Source organism: Oryctolagus cuniculus, chromosome 16, assembly GCF_051225735.1.
Source record: "Oryctolagus cuniculus isolate XC-2025 breed Fujian yellow rabbit chromosome 16, ASM5122573v1, whole genome shotgun sequence".
In the NCBI taxonomy this organism is placed as follows: Eukaryota; Metazoa; Chordata; class Mammalia; order Lagomorpha; family Leporidae; genus Oryctolagus; species Oryctolagus cuniculus.
Window position 1 is genome coordinate 57,819,178 of NC_142882.1, and position 10,976 is coordinate 57,830,153.

A 10,976-nucleotide genomic window follows, 5' to 3' on the forward strand; every position below is an offset into this window, starting at 1 on the left:
CTCACTGTAGGCCTCCTCTGTCCAGCTTGTCCAAGCTGCTCCACACAGCCAGCACTGGGAGCCTCCCCACCCTCTACTTCCTGTTAATGAGCTAGACCGGCACTGTCCAACAGAAATATAATGTAAGACAGATGTGAACCACAGATGCAGTTTTCTGTTTCTAGTAGCTATGTTTTAAAAAGTAGAGAGAAACTGGTGAAACTAATTTTTCATACTGTATTTAATCTAATACATCTAACAGGACTTTAATATAAAAATTACTAATGGGCTATTTGAAATTCTTTTTTCATATTAAATTTTTGAAATCTGGTGTGTATTTTATATTCCCAACACATCTCTCTTTGGACAGGCTACATTGCAGGTGCTCAATGGCTGCCAAACTGGAGAGACCTGGACTCTCCTTCCAAAAAAAAACTAGTGACTTCTCAAAAAAATAATTTTTGCTTACTTATATTTTTTAATTGAAAGCCTAGAAACAGGCCGGCGCCGCGGCTCACTAAGCTAATCCTCCGCCTGCAGCACCAGCACACCGGGTTCTAGTCCAGGTCAGAGCGCCGGATTCTGTCCCGGTTGTTCCTCTTCCAGTCTAGCTCTCTGCTGGCCCGGGAGTGCAGTGGAGGATGGCCCAAGTCCTTGGGGCCTGCACCCGCATGGGAGACCAGGAGAAGCACCTGGCTCCTGGCTTCGGATAAGCACGGTGCACCAGCTGCAGCGGCCATTGGAGGGTGAACCAACAGTAAAGGAAGACCTTTCTCTCTGTCTCTTTTCTCTCACTGTCCACTCTGCCTGTCAAAAAAAAAAAGAAAGCCAAGAAACACAAATCACATGTGTTATGTACTTTAAAATTTGTCATTTTAAATATCTCTGGCCTATTTTCATATGCATTCTCTTATGCAAATTATCTGTTTCAATGGCATATGTTACATCAACAACCATCTTCAATTCAAAAATCTATCCAAGAGCAGGTGTCCCGTCTAGCAGCTAAGAAGCCCATGTCCCACATCAGAACACCTGGCTGAGGTTTCAGTGCCACCTTCTGCTTCCAGCTTTCTGCCATGCAGACCCTGAGAGGCAGCAATGATGGCTCAAGGAAGTGGGTTCCTGCCACCCCACGAGGGAGACCTGCATTGAGCTCCTGACTCCCAGCTCTGGCCTGGCTCTGCCCTGGATGTTGTGGGCATTTGGGGAATGAACCACATATGAGGGGGAACTCTGTTTATCTGGCACACTCTCTCTCTCCCTCTCAAGTTCACACACACATCTCCTACCACTCCACTCTCTGAAGTCACCCTCCTTCTCACTGCCTCCCGCCACCTTCTCCCTCCGCACCCTACTGGCTGTAAAGGTACAGACGCCCAGAGGAAACACCGTCCATACCTTCTCCCCAGACATCTACCTCTCCTGCAAATATTCAAGTTCTGCTTTAGCAGATCCCAGGTCACTGACTCACGACTCGAAAAATTCAAATTTCCAAAACACCTCTGAATTCAGCTTGCTTCAAAGCTATTTTAAAACAGCTTTGTTTACTTTTACTTAAAAATCAGATGCATTAAAAAAATTAGATACATGACCCATTCTGGTTTCTTTTCAAAAGAAATTGGCAGAAATTGGCCTAATGCTTCTCACAAGCACAAGCAGCTGCTAAGAATGCACTTCGCCTCAAGGACACCAACTGTGATTAGGTTTTTGTTTCTTACAAATAGATGCAGCCTCGGCTGGCGCCGCGGCTCACTAGGCTAATCCCCCGCCTGTGGCACCAGCACCCCGGGTTCTAGTCCTGGTCAGAGTGCCGGATTCTGTCCCGGTTGCTCCTCTTCCAGTCCAGCTCTCTGTTGTGGCCCGGGAAGGCAGTGGAGGATGGCCCAGGTCCTTGAGCCCTGCACCCACATGGGAGACTGCAGGGCAGGGGGAACACTTGGCCCCTGGCTTCAGATCTGCGCAGCGCACCAGCCCCAATGCACTGGCCATGGTGGCCACTTGGGGGGTGAACCAATGGAAAAGGGAGGACCTTTCTCTCTGTCTCTCTCACTAACTCTGTCAAAAAAAAAAAAAATATATATATATATATATAGATGCAGCCTCACCACCAGAAAGTGTGGACATGGCTTAAGAAGTTAACTGGGTGGGGCCGGTGTTGTGGCACAGAGGTTAAGCTACTACCTGCTACACAGGCATCCCATATGGGCACCGGCTCGAGTCCTGGCTGCTCCACTTCTGATCCAGCTCTCTGCTGTGGCCTGGGAAAGCAGCAGAAGATGGCCCAAGCCCTTGGGCCCCTGAACTCACATGGGAGATCTGGAGGAAGCTCCTAGCTGTTGCAGCCATCTAGGGAGTGAACCAGCGGATGAAAGACCTCTCTCTCTTTCTCTATCTCTGCCCTTCAAATAAATAAATACATCTTTTAAAAATAAAAGTGTCAGGGAGAGTCCTGAACTGGGGAGCTCAGGGCCCTGAGTTTGGGTCCTCACTCCCAGCCAGCTGTGTGATCCTAACAGTCCATTACCCAGCTGGGAAATTCAACCTGCCTGGAGAAGGGGGTGAGAGCACGCACCGGGTCAGGGAGCTGCCAGCCCTGCCCCTCCCAACCTCAGGGTTCACATTCCTCTCCCAGTGGCCCCCCAGGCACCTGCCTCCTCTCGCACCTCCTCCTCCCTAAGTGACAAGATGGCTGGCAGCAAGGCAGGGTAAGGAATCTTAAAATGAGTCACCTTTCAAGGAGGTGCCACTTCCCCGTGCCTGGGCGCTTGCCTGCGGTGCTGCCCCTGTCCTTCCAAGAAAACCTGCTCTGCGAGCCTGGCATTGGCTCTGTGCACTGGCTGCTCCCCGCTGATGCTTGCCCGCTACACCCAGGCGTCCAGCAGACAGACCTCAATGCCATGCAGCCTTCTTTAGCTGGCCTGGAGACAATCAGCCCAAACTCCCAGAGTTTTAACCACGGTTTGTATCAGCCTTTGATCGGCACAGCTCCCCTCAACACCCGTCGGGACCGTGCAGCACCCCAAAGTCTGGCCAGCTCCAGCAGCCTCTGTCTCCCGGATGCCCCCGGGAGGCCCCCTGCCCATTCAGGAACTCCCACCGAGGCAGGGCGCCGCAGAGGCGGAGGGCGGAGGCTGCGCTGCTTGGGCCCGGCCCGATTTTCCACGCTGCCATTTTGAATTAGCACAGGTTTTCTCTGTCACAGATGCTCTACCCGGCCGGCCAAGAGCACCGTGAACACGGGGACACGCACGCGCGCGCGCGCCCCGGAAAGCTGGACACAGCTCTTAGCAGCCGGCGTGCACTTGCAAGCTGGAATTCAACAGAAATTCCAAGACAGTGCCAGATCGAGTCGCCAAATGACGCAGAGGGCCTCGTGGCCTCGTTCATCCCCACACCCACCCGAGTTCTGACCACAGGTCTCAACTTCCAGGGTTTCTCCACCACCACCCCCGGCCCCCGCTTCGCGGAGCTCACACGGGCCAGGTCGCCACGCGGTGGGCGGCGGCGGGGGAGACTCGGGCGCCCCGAGGCGCGGCTGGGCAGACCCCCAAAGAGCGCCCGCATGCGGCCAGGGGGAAGTTGCGCCAAGTCCCGGGCGCCCGCCTCACCGGGAGCGCAGCCCCGCGCCCGCCGCGAGCCCTTGGCGAGTCAGGCGAGCGCCTCCGGGAAGGTACACGCGCGCGGGCGGACCCCGAAAGCCAGAGCGGCGGGGTGCGGGCGCACGGGCACACCCCGCAGCGGGCAGCAACTAAGCGCCTAAGGAAAGGAGACGCAGAAGAGGCGGCCCAGGGCAGGGGTGGGGGTGCGGGGCTCTAAGAGTTCGGGGGAGGCTGGGGTCGGGGTGTGGGCAGTGGGGCAGGCGCCACCGCGGCAGTGCACCCGCAGCCCGAGCCCAAGCCACCCCGGGCCCAGACTCGGCTTCGGGAGCGACGGCGACGGTGGAGCGGGCATACCCGGCGAGAAGCGACGCGGCAGGAAGGACCCGCGGTGCTCACCTGCCGGGCGGCGGGTCCGGGCTCGGCGCTACGGTGAGGACGCTGCGGTCGCCGACGGAGCGGGTGCTGCGGCGCCCGGGGCTACTGCGGCGACATCAGCGGCTGCAGCTGCAGTGGCGGAGGCGGCCGCCGGGCGCTGCCTCCTCCCCAGACGCCGGGCGCTCCAGCCCGCCGCCCCCAGCCCACAGCTGGGCCAGGCCACGTGACCGCCCCGGGGGCGCCGCGCCCCGCCCAGCAGCGGGGGCTCGAGGGTGGGAGGGAGGCCCGAGCGGGCGCGGCTGCCGAGAGCGCGGAACGCGGGGCCGCGCGTGGCTCCCTCTGCGCTGGGGCTTCGGCTCTCTGTTGCGGCTTTCTCAAGAGGGAGAAAAAACCTGGCTTTCAGGAGCCAGGCCCGGCTTCCTCGCTTGCTGTTTGGTGGCCGCGATGCCCGAGTCCGCGCCCCGGGTTTAAAGGGCCGTGTCGCCCGATGCGCGGACTCCAGGTTGGGTACCCGGTCTGTGGCCCAAATAGAGCAGCCCGCCCAGCATCCACAGCAAATAGCAAAAGCGAGACCCACAGCGAGGTTAGTAAATCTACGTCCAGGGGCGTGGCGGGGGGATGTCAAGGTCACTGCTCCCAGACGTGACCGCGACAGTCCATCTGTCGCTGGAACATAGACTCTCCATTCTATAAATTAATAAGGAAAGACCATCTGAAAAGATAAGAGCCCGCCTGGTAAATCAATACCAGGCTACTCAGGCGTAGGAAGAGATGCCCAAGCCCACATAACTGCGGCTCAGGTATTGAGGCAGCATTTTCCACCTGTTAGCCCTAGCAAACATCCAAAGTTTTATAACCTCCATGGAGGACAATTTGGTAATATCTGTGAAAATAGCAATTGCATAGACACAGGCTTTGGCCCAATAATACCACTTCTGGCACTTATCCTACAGGCACACTGACTCGGGTGTGTAATGACAAGAGTAGGAGGCGTCCACTGCTAGCTTATTTGTGTCAGCGCAGATTGGAAGCCAATGCCCACCAGCAGAGGACCGTTTAAATAAGTTTCAGCACATGGATGTCATGGAATGCTACTCCACTTGCTGACAATGCTGGGATAATCTCCAGGCACTGAGAGAAGACCGCCAACCTATGCTATGTGAAAGAAAGGAGAAACGCTAGGTGCAGAACACGAGGCGTGTGCTTGTACCCGCGCTTGGAGATGTGTAGAATGCCCCCTAACTGGACAGCAGATGCCTCCAGGGAGGAGAGGTGGGTGACCGGATGTGGGTCGCTGTGCTGTCTTTGGAATGGTGTGTCCATGCTGATGCCATTTGCCACAGGATAGCCAGGTGAGAGAACTGGTGTAGGATACAACAGCCAAGGAATCTCCCCCCTGGGAGTGTAAATAATCAATACGAGAAACCCCTGAGAGTATAAATTATCAATATGAGAAACCCCTAACAGGCTTGTTGCTGCGTCCCAGCCCGGACTATTTAAATCCAGTCTCCGGGGCTGAGGCCAGGCGCCCTGTGTCTTGTCATGCCCTCTCGTTGTTCCTCTTGAACAGTGACGTCTCAGAGCCACCATTTTGAATGTCTAGTAAGTGACCGCTCCAGGAAAGCAAGCGCTGTGGTGTCCTCCTGGAGCCAGCATGAGTCAGTGCTTGTGGGAAGGACAGCACTGCACACCAAGCCGCCCTGTGGTGGCAGCCTTGACCTCCACAGGGGATATGGGAGCCTATCACCCTACCTGCTCGGCTTGAAATCTTCAGAGCCTGCTGATGAGCCGTCCCTACCTAGCCACAGGTGCTGCAAGGCAAGGAGCCCAGGAGCAGATGAGGATGGAGAGGCACCTGCTTTCCCTGGGGCCTCCATGGAGAAGCTTCTCATGTGGTACTGTTAACATTTATTAAGCAGCAGCAATACATTTTGTCTCAGAGACAGACCCTGCTGTTATTCAACCCACACAAAGAGAGATAAGGGAACAGAACATTCCAACAAAAATGGAGAACACCAAGAAATATCATAAGAGCCCTTAATCACTGGTCCCTACCAAACACGTGAAGTGTAGCTGTCACTCAAGTGAGATTTAGCTGCAGATAAATCACAAGGAATGAGCAGGCGTGCAAGAAAAATAAATGGTCTTAAATAACCCGTAATTGTTACATGGTCATTTATATTCCAGCCAGCCGCATTCAGACACTTAAAAGCTAATGAATAACAATACACTAGATGTCCTTTTAGTCCATAGAAGTGGGCAAAGATTCCTCTTTTTCCAGGCTGAGAAAAGGGGGAGGAGGCCTTGGAAGGGTGGTGATTGCAGCTTTTGTGCCGTGTCATGGAGATACTCATAATATCCCGCTAGGGACCCAGCCCAAGATGAGCAGTTCTAGCTTGGTTTACAAACTGTAATATGAAAATAATTTTACTTTGATTATAAAATATTCAATCCTGACAGGTCTGAGAAGTTCCAGAATTGTGTTCCTTCATGTATCACCTCTGCTCCCCCAGTCTGGATCACTGCTAAGTGATTTCACAGGTGTTTAGTTTACTCTGAGCATGAATCATTGGTTGGCCTGAGTTTTTGGAAGAAGAACATCCCACTCCAATGAGCAGTCACCGAGCCAACAGAGGGCCAGTCTGGGTTCATCATAAGCTGGGTTTTCTATTTTTTATTCTTTTGGATGAATTTAAAAAATTTTAAAAATTATTTGGAAGGCAAAGAGAGAGAAAGAGACAGAGCTCTTCTATCCACTGGTTTACTCCCTAAACACCTGCAACAGCCAGGACCCCAGGACTCCATCAGGGTCTTCCCCCATATGGGCGGCAGGGCCCCAAGTGCTTGAGCCATCATCTGCTGGCTCCCAGGGTGTGAATTAGCAGGAAGCTGGAAGCAAAAGCAGGGCCAGGACTCCAACACTGGCACTCCAGAATGGGATGTGCAGATCCCAAGTGGTGCCAGCTGGCTTTGTAGAGGCAGGCGGTGAGCTGGTGTTTTGAGTATAAGGGGCTTACAGGAATCAACACTTGTAAAAGTAGTGGAACCAGGACTGAGCAGAGGAAGGAATCAGCCAACCTGGCAGAGAGTTCTAGAGCAAGTATTGTCCATCAGGATGTCCTGCACAGAGCCAATATGGCAGGCCCTCATCCTCCCATCCCGTGCGGTCAACAGGTGAGCTGCCCTGGTAGGACCACAGCTTCCACCTGGGTGACTCTATAGGTGCGGCAGGAGGAGCTGACGTTGGAGGCCAGCTGCAAACACAGCTGGGGAGTCTGCTCGGCGACTCCCGCAGAAACCGGTAGCGTGTTTTCACCCGGGGGCAGTTATGGATAAGATTGCTGCCCGTATTCATCTACGAGATTTTGTGTGCATGTAGGTTTATTTCTCTTGGGTAAATACTTAGTGAGTGTGTAATTAGAAGAAGCTGCAAACCTTATCTCAAGTGATTTTTACCATTTTATATTCTGGCAACCACATGTGAGAGTTCCAGGTGCTCTATATCTCTGGCAACCTTGCCACTGTCAATCTTTTCAATTTTGCCCGTTCTGGTGGATGTGGTGGTATCTCATGGTGGTTTCAATTTGTTTTCTTCTGATGACTACTGATGGTGAGCCTCTGCTTTTCCTTTACTTCTTAGACATTTGTATATCTTCTTTTGGAAAGTCTTGAAAAAAATTTAAAAATTTCGTGTTTTTATTTTGTATTATTTTTAGATTATAATAATTCTTTGTATCTGGATATAAGTTCTTTGTCATATTTATACATTGTGGATATATTTTTACAGTTCATATCTCTCCTTTTCATTTCATTAATGATGTCTTTTGAACAGAAGATTTCAATTGCATGATATCTATTTATCAACTTGTTTTTTAATGACTACTGCTTTTTGTGTCCTAAGAAATCTTGGCCTACCTCAAGGTGGCAATGGTTTTCTCCTATGTTTGCATCCAGAGAGCTTTAGTTTTAGCATTTGTATTTAGGACTATGATCCATAACAAGTTAATTCTTGTGTATGAGGAGATATGATTCAAGGACTTTGTTTTAGTTTTTTAATTTATTTGAGGGATAGTGGGGGAAGAGAGAGAGAAAGAGAGGGAGAAAGCCCTCTCATCTAGCAGGTCACTCCCCAAATGTCCACAATAGCTAGTACTGGAGCAGGTCAAAGCTGGGAGTTGGGAACTCAATCAAGGTGTCCCACCTGGGTGTCAGAGCCATCATCACGTTTCCCCAGGGACTGCAAAGCAGGAAGCTGGAGTTTAGAGCCAGAGCCAGGAATCAAACCCCAGTCCTCTTAAGTGGGACGTGGGCATCTTAACCACTAGGCTAAATGCCTCCCCTGAGGTTGTTGTTTTTTTGTTTGTTTGTTTTTGACAGATAGAGTTACATAGTGAGAGAGACAGGTCTTCCTTCCATTGGTTCACCCCCCAAATGGCCGCTACGGCCAGAGCTACAAAGATCTGAAGCCAGGAGCCAGGTGCTTCCTTCTGGTCTGCCATGCGGGTGCAGGGGCCCAAGTGTTCCCTTCATCTCTGACCCCCACCTTGAGTTACCTTGCTGTTATCAGAAAGCATCTGACCAGGAACAGGCATCTGGTGTAGTGGCTACCACGCCAGGTAGGATGCCTGTATCCCACATCAAAGTACCTGGGTTCAATACCTGCCTCTGGCTCCTGACTCCAGGTTCTCCCTAATGCAGACCCTGGGAGGCAGCGGTGATGGCTCCAGTGACTGGTTCCAGCCAATTGTGTGGAAGACTTGGATGGAGTTCCCAGCTTCCACTGTGGCCCAGCCCAACCCCAGCCAAAGCGGCCATCTGGGGAGTGAACCAGCAGATAGGAGCTTGCTCTCTGTCCCTCCCTGTCTCTCAAATAAATTGAAAGTCTATAATGATTCTTGTGTCCATTTTTATGAGAGAAATGTATGAAAAGGATAATACATCATGTCCCTGTTGAGATTTATACCAAGAATACAAAGTTACTTGAACATTTGAAAAACCAATGGATATATTTTATCTTATTGACAGAATAAAGGATAAAAAGCAAAGTAGTTGACAATGCAATTCAACATGCATTCAAGGTGTTGGTGGGATCTCACATCATCCAGGCTCTAGGGGAGAATCTGATTTTGTTTAGCTGCTGGCTACCAGCTTCCTTGGCTACAACACTCAACCTTCTGGGTGAACATCTTCCAATCTCTCCCTCTGTTCTGTCTTCTCATAGCTTTCTCCTGTCTGCATGGTCACATCTCCCTCATAAGCATACCTGTGATAATATGGGACAACCCTGGTGTCTCAAGATGTTTAATTTAATCATATTATATGTAAACTCTTTTGTGTTGCCATATAAAACAACATCCATCCCTTTCATGGATTAGGAAGTAAATCTCTGCTAGGGAGCTATTTTCAACCTATCACATATTATGATTTTCTTTTCATATTTTCTGATTTCTCATATTTCTTTTCCCAGTGGGTATATTGAATGACTTTTAATTTACAGAATGTGATTAATTTATAATTCTATTATGATACAATTTATATTTAAAATTGAAATTTATAAGACATCATGAATATTTTATTCAAATAGAATGACTATTTATAGAATATGAGTTTTTATTCCCTGTGAATATATACATTTTATCTAATTTCCCAAATGTCTTAGCCTTTAGGTGTATCTTCCTTAACAGTTCCTAATTTAATCCTACTTTGGTCACAGAAGATGCCCTGTATTATTTCAGTCCTTTAAATTTTATGAAAAATAAATAAATTTTATGGACAAATGTCTTGTGGCCCAGCTCTGGACCACCCTGGTGGATGTCCCATTTGTTCTGCTGATGCTGAGTATAGTGTTTCATAAAAATCAATGACTTTAAGTTGGTGGATAGTATTTGTCAAGCTTTGCATGTCTTCACTGATTATTCTCCAATTTATTCCACTGCTACCAAGAGAGGATTCCTGCAATCTTGAATTATCTTTGCAGATCCGTATCTTCCAGTTCAGTCAGTTTTTGCTTCTTATATTTTGAAGCTGTATTTTGAGGGTATATACATATTTAGAGTTATTATGAAGTATATGAAGTATTTTTAAATGTCTCTCTCTCTCTCTTTTTTTTTTTTTTTTTTTTTTGGACAGGCAGAGTGGACAGTGAGAGAGAGAGACAGAGAGAAAGGTCTTCCTTTGCCGTTGGTTCACCCTCCAATGGCCGCCACGGCCGGCGCACCGCACTGATCCGATGGCAGGAGCCAGGTACTTATCCTGGTCTCCCATGGGGTGCAAGGCCTAAGCACTTGGGCCATCCTCCACTGCACTCCCTGGCCACAGCAGAGAGCTGGCCTGGAAGAGGGGCAACCGGGACAGAATCCGGCGCCCCGACTGGGACTAGAACCTGGTGTGCCGGCGCCACAAGGCGGAGGATTAGCCTATTGAGCCACAGCGCCGACCGTAAATGTCTCCTTTTTTAATCTCTGATAATAATCATTGTACTGATTATTAGTTTAATACCTATGCAGACTGATTAGTGATTTCATGGTATATTTTTAAATTCTTTTAATTGTTTTAATTTTTATTTATTTATTTTTATTTGAGAGAGAGAGACCATCTAACAGAGATCTTTCATCTGCTGATTTACTCCTCCAAATGCCTGCAACAGTCGAGGCAGAGACTAACCAAATCCAGAAGTCAGGGCTCCCATATGGGTAACAAGGACCCAACTACTGGAGCCGGCATCTGTTGCTGCCCAGAATGTGTGTCAGTGGGGAGCTGGAGTTGTAAGGGGAGCCAGAACTCACACAAGGGCACTCCGCATATGGGAATGCAGGCATCCCAAGTGGCATCTTAATCACTACACCAAATGCCTGCACCCAGCCTTTACTTTTTTTTTTTTTTTAAGATTTATTTATTTATTTAAAAGTCAGAGGTTACACAGAGAGAGGAGAGGCAGAGAGAAAGACAGGTTTTCCATCTGATGGTTCACTCCACAGATGGCCGCAATGGCCAGAGATGCACCGATCCAAAGCCAGGAGCCAG

At 49.9% G+C, this 10,976-nt stretch overlaps 1 protein-coding gene across 2 annotated transcripts in view; it reads right to left on the bottom strand.

Annotated features, from left to right (window-relative positions):
- Nucleotides 1-4,158, bottom strand: part of SCRN1 (secernin 1) — a 68,699-nt gene extending 64,541 nt beyond the window's left edge. The window contains exon 1 of one of the 2 annotated variants that reach the window (XM_002713733.6): nt 3,975-4,158. The gene's annotated coding sequence lies outside the window, so the exon portion shown is untranslated. Of the gene's footprint in view, nt 1-3,932 lie in introns of both variants that reach the window. The other variant, XM_070059692.2, reaches the window with a different exon arrangement.
- Nucleotides 4,159-10,976: the final 6,818 nt, after the last annotated feature.